The 6,000-nt window shown below is 41.8% G+C and overlaps 1 protein-coding gene across 1 annotated transcript in view; it reads left to right on the top strand.

Moving 5' to 3' along the window:
* Positions 1-247: 247 nt before the first annotated feature.
* Positions 248-6,000, top strand: part of sgcd (sarcoglycan, delta (dystrophin-associated glycoprotein)) — a 318,522-nt gene continuing 312,769 nt past the window's right edge. The window contains exon 1 of the mRNA XM_027273262.1: positions 248-1,037. The gene's annotated coding sequence lies outside the window, so the exon portion shown is untranslated. The remainder of the gene's footprint in view (positions 1,038-6,000) is intronic.

Genomic DNA, 6,000 nt, shown 5'->3' with positions numbered 1-6,000 from the left:
CTCTCTCTCTCTCTCTCTCTCTCTCTCTCTCTCTCTCTCTCTCTCTCTCTCTCTCTCTCTCTCTCTCTCTCTCTCAACCGGGCATCCCTCCCTCCCCCCTCAACCTTTCTCCTCCTCCTCTCCCAGCGTCCTCCTCTCTTCTCACATCGCTCTCCGGCTCCACTTGCGCTCACAGCCTCGTGCCTGTTCGCCGCTCTCCTCTCTCTGTCCTATCTTCCTCTATTGCACACACACACACACACACACACACACACACACATGCATGCATGCATACACTCTCCCTTCTCTCACTGTCTCCCCTATCTCTCTCCCAGTCATACTCGGTCCTGTGCAGAGTTGAGGAGCCCTGGAGAGGAGATGATGCTGGTGATGTTTCTGTTGGAGCTCTGAGTGATGATTTTTTTTTCTTTTCCCTCTTTTAAAAAAACTAGAAAACTAGACTCAGAGCAATGTTGATGCAACAGCACCTCTTCCCTCTGCGCTGTGTTGATCTGCCTGCCTCCTGCCTAGAATCAGCCCATTTTGGGGGGATTTAAACGATAGAGAGTGTGCTGCGCCGGCTGTGCGCTCTGCAGTTCTGGTGCGCCGGATCTTCTTCTTCTTCTTCTTGTCTTCTTTATCTCTCCACTGAAGGATGCTCATTTCTTTCCATGAACAGGGATATTACTACTACAACTACCAACACTCTTGTCGCTGCTGCTGCTGTCCACTTCTCTGCCCCAGTCAGATCGCAGTGTGAGGCGCCCCGGTCCCCTAAAGGGAAGAAGAAGCATGTCAGAGGCACCCGTGTTGCACATGGAAATGAGCTGTCTGCTCCTGGTTCTGCTGGACTCCAGCCTCTAAACCAGACTTGAGATTATCCAAAAAAAATCACAGATCGCAGTTCAGGTCCTGAAGAAATTGGGGATCCTAAGTGTTCCTTTCTGACAAGCTGAAAATTCCTGTATCACTGTATTTCGAGGAGCGCCAGCTGCTTAAACCCAGCTCTATGGTTTTCTGATTTGTCCAAGACTGCAATTTTGACATCTGACTAAGAGGTAAGATTGCTTTTACTCTGACTTTGCTGTGTTACTTTCTCTGTAGCATTTTCTCTCTGCTCTGCTTTTTCTTGAGCAACATTGATTCTGTACTTTGGAGAGGAAAGGCTCAGTCTCAGTGATGTGGCAGATTTTGCTTTGCTGGCTCACTCTCTTGGTTTGCCAGAAGCTCTTTTTATTTTTTATTTCTAAGAAAACTGTGTTCACTGTTGAGCTGCAAGCGCTTCCCACAGCTTTGTCAGATTTGTCATGACTTGCACTGCTCTGTCCTGCTTACTATTCATCATCCAGTGTCGGTAGCGATGTCTGTCACTGTGCGTTTCTACTCAGCAGCCAGTAAGAAACAAACGGCACTGCAGCTGAGAAGCCAGAGGTGTTTAGTGCTAAGTGGATTTCTTGAACCACGGAGCATCCGGCGTCTGTTTGTACTGAGTTTGTCATGATCGGTCTGCTGGTTATGCGCTCAGAGATGAAATGCAATCTTAAGTTCTTTATATCTACTTTTACGGAAGGAAGGGTTTATTGTCTAGGTTTGTAGGTACAGATGGTTTTCATTTTCTCACATAGGGACATTAAAAAGTCGTGTTATTTGTTGATTTATGCAAGATTTATGCAAAATGTGATGTTTGTTATGTGATCTACCATCACCTCATACTCATCATTCGGTCAGTCAGTAATTGACATTGGATATGAACCATCCTTCTGCATGTGGAGGTCTGCTTAGTGCATTTGACTGTGCATTGTATTTGTAAGTCTTCTATTCTCTACATCAATTGGCTCGTGGGTTATTCCTCAGATCAAGATTTGGGGTAAGCGCATTCACAGATTCACTGTGTTCGGTGACAGAGCTTGTGTCAACGGGCGACCAAGCAGCACCAATGAAAGATAATCACATCCTGTGTCTGAACTCATATTTGTCACTGAGATGTTCCCTCGTCAGATGATGTTACCGGATCATGTCTGTGAAAGGGAATTCAAACTTAAGGGTGACTGCGTTTCGAGGTCTACTGTTGTTTCTAGATCGTCGCTCTTCAGCATGTGTCGAATAAATTAGTCAGATGAAGGTCGGTGGATATGGAGAGGAACTTCAAAAATCGAAAGATATCCTGCTTGGATCAGCTCTTCTGAAATTATTCACAAAACACATTTATGGTCCATGTAGCCTGCTTTAGTGCCACAAGTAATTAACGTATCGAGGACTTGAAGCCAGAGGTCTGCTGGGAAGGAAGTCAGTAAAGTCTTAAAACAGCTCATGAAACATTGTGTAAATGCACATCACTGTGTGTAGAAACAAAATGATATTACTGATCAGTTAAGCTGCGAACTGTTGTTCTTCATACAATAATGACATTTTGCACCTTTTCCCATTGAAATGCTGCCAAGGCTGTTCTTATGAATGACTGTTCGTACCTTGAAACTACAGAAAGGCATATCGCAGCAATGATATCAGGAGAATTGCTCACGACAAATTCCTTTGCAGTGGTTTGGCCGTTGTAAATCAAAATCGACCAGTCAGCAATTTCAATTGGCAATTGACACTTAATTGTCTCTGTTGATTTCTTGTGGTACAAGGGTCATCCTTGCTTCATAGGGGAGGAAAAAAAGAAAAAGAAAAACACTTTCTCCAATCAGTTTCCATTGGGGAGGAGGTGCAGTATTCTTAAAAGCACCAGAACTCTCCGTCACCATCATCAAAGCAACAACCGAGGCGATATCTTCTGGAACAATGGTGGTCATCCATCAGGTAGTTTTCCAGAGTTTTGAGAATCAATACCAAATAGCCACCATTGGTGGCTGAACAACTTCAAAAAGGATATTGTATACTGATGGAGAGTTTGTAGATGAAATAATGTAAAAGAAAATGAAAATGATTCAATCTGGGAGGACATTTAAGGATGTTTGGGTGCAATTTAACAGAAAGGGAAAGCATGTATAATAAAGTTTGAGTTTCCTATCCAGGGAAACTCAAACTTTATTTAAGATGATTTACGATGCCACATAGGTAACCCTAGATCAGTTCCAGGCAGTATGATGTAGACTGAAGTTGTTAAATATGTGTTTGTTAGTTTTCAGTTGACTTCATCTTCTTTCTGAAAGCACTTTGTATGTTTGGCAGATGATCATTTCACAGCTTTTTGACAGATGCTCCTGTAGTTCTTGGCGACAGAAGAGTTCTGTCAGTGTCTTATGTTGCTTTGAAAACTAGCAAATCAAAGCTCTGATAACCACATTTGTTTTATTGCTGATACACACTTATGCTTAAATTCAACTCAGGGTGAACCATTGTTGAAGCCATATGTGTAAATGTGATTACTTTTGAGACCTTTTTCCATAAGGTGTTTACATACTTTACAGTATACAGTTTGGGGCTTTTTAATGTTCAAATTCTGGTGTTAATTACAGTAACACAAGCCCTACAAGATCTTCCCTGGCTATCAGCTGTATAATGGAGTTTTACCCTCCCATTTACAGTATATTTTGTCTGCACCAGAGTAGTTCTAAAATACTGTAGCTATTAGGTTACTGCAGTAGTCTGTGCCTGTACAGGATGCTTGTTGTTGTTTGATTACCCATAATGTCTGCCGTGCATCTCCCAGTTTGGTGCTTTTAAAAGTTCTAGTGTGTGTGCTGTAGGGGGATCTATTCACAGATTATGGCAGAAATTGAATATGTTTCATTACCTGAAAATAAGAATGCTTTTGTTCCCTAAAATAAATAGACACCGGGGAGGGTGAACCAAAGTGGTTGCAATCAGCAAATACAACCAAATGCTAACACTGCAAGGACAATATCGACACAATGATGTTTAGCAGGTATAATGTTTATCATGCTGGCATGTTAGGCACCTTCGTGCATGCACATTCGTATGCACTTAGGAACGCACGGGGTACTTAGGTTTAAGCCTCCTTGAACCGATTTTCTCTTCAGCATGACAACTCACCGTTAGCATGCTGACAGGTTCTGTTAGAAGGAGCCTTCATAGCCTATGAGGTTTACCTATGACAACTGGTATTGGTAGTGAATGTTAAAAAAACAGCGGTTTGGCAGCTGTTTGTGAGGATTTAGAACACCCAACTTGAAACCAACCAGGACAGTCCCAGACAAACCAGTACAGCTTGTCATTGTATGATGGAGCTTGCTTGCAACACATGATAGACATGGACCCAGATGATGGACGCAGTCATCATTCCATTATCAAAGAAAAGGGGAGAAATAACCAAACTTGCATTCAGCACGTGTCCAAAGCCTTACATAACAAAATCGGGTTGGGTAGCAGAAAGAAGAGAGAAAGTGAAGGGAAGAATGGGAAATGTAAATATACATAGAGAGAGGTGTATTACGCAGATAGAAAGAGAAAGACCGGGAGGTGAGAGATGATGAGGCAGGAAAACATGGAAGAAACACTAAGAGACTGCAGTTGTAGATCGAGTGTCGATGAGAACAAAGTCGGCAGCGCTGGGACGACTTGGACAAAACAAGTTGGTAAAGAAACATGAATAATAAATATTAGGAAAGGTGTAGTGATGAATACTGCAGGGAGCAGGAGAAGCTGTGAGGTGTTTCTCTCCACGTTTCCCCCCTCTACCTCAGCAAGCACTCATGAATTACTTAGGCTGAAAACTAGCCCTTATACACTTAAGTTATACACACACATAGACACCGTGCATAACTACATTAAAGCGCAGGGGGCGTCACCTAAAAGACGGTAAAGTTGATTTGGAGCCAGAGGACGAACCGCTGCGTCCTTCAGTATTGCAGCACCTTAAACAAATCAACTCATTTTAGTGGTTTGATGACAGCCTTCAATGTCCTTGTCTAGCCTTGGGATACACACTTTAATATGTAAGTGTGTGTGGACAGATAGATTGTGTGTTTTTATTTGATTGCTTGTAGCATCTTCCAATACTTCACAAAATATATTTGAATCTTGGATCACTATGCTTGTTTTTTTTAGACAGAAAATCGAACATTAAAATGTGTTTATGTAGAACGGAAGAGGGTAGCAAAGCACAATTTTGGGGTTTTGAGTGTTTTCATTCCTCGAGACAAGCCTCCTCTGCAGGAGCGTGGAGGGCAGAGGCAGGTCATCACGTAGATTCAGCACACCTGGTCTCACTACCTGCTGTCAGCCAGTTTCCCGGACTGCATCCTTTCTGTTGTTGGTTACATTTAGTTCTAGTTATCTGCACCAGACCATTTTTCATAGCAGACATTTTGAGTTCTTCTGGCTTTAATAAAGCTGCCCTTTATTGTTATTGTGTTTTATGTTAACGTCATTAATGTCAAAAATGTCATTTATTTGCTTGTTTCTCTTCAGTTTTACTGGATATAATACAGTTTAACACTGATGAATCTGTATGAGTTACATAAACAAACAAGACCATCAACAAGAAGACTGGCTATTACTTAGTCATTCTTAACGCCTGCCACTGAGTCAGACATTGAAATGAAACTACTGCATTTGTCCACAGGAGCCGTCAGAATAAAAACGAGATGAAAATTCTTAAATAGAAAAAAAAAGTAATTTTTTTGAGTCACTGCAAGTGATGAGATGTGATTGGACACCAACAAATGCAAAAGCCTTTCTTATCCCTAAATTCCACCAGGTGTGGCTATGTGTAGTATTGTCTCTGTGCGGCTTTATACCACTGTTAGCAGCTAGTGGTGGGTTTTACTCACCACACTTTATTAATGTGTTTTGATTTGTTCATTTTTACTTGATTTAAGTTCTTCTACTATTAGTAAGTAGGCTATGTAGTTCAACTGTTTTCCTTTTGTTTTATTTTGAAATTTCGACTGGATTCTTTCTGCCTTTTCCGTGTCTGACTTCCGAACTGCTCGATTTGCTCTGTGCTCAAAAAATAGACCCGCTATACATATTCTTGGTAAATTAATGTGGAGAGGCACTTCTGGGACTTCTGAAATGTGCTGCAGCAGTTCTGAAGGAATCACAAACATTGTC

This window comes from Larimichthys crocea, chromosome XXII (assembly GCF_000972845.2).
Source record: "Larimichthys crocea isolate SSNF chromosome XXII, L_crocea_2.0, whole genome shotgun sequence".
NCBI lineage: Eukaryota > Metazoa > Chordata > Actinopteri > Sciaenidae > Larimichthys > Larimichthys crocea.
Note: the sequence above shows the minus strand (reverse complement) of the source record. Positions and strands in the feature narration are given on the sequence as shown.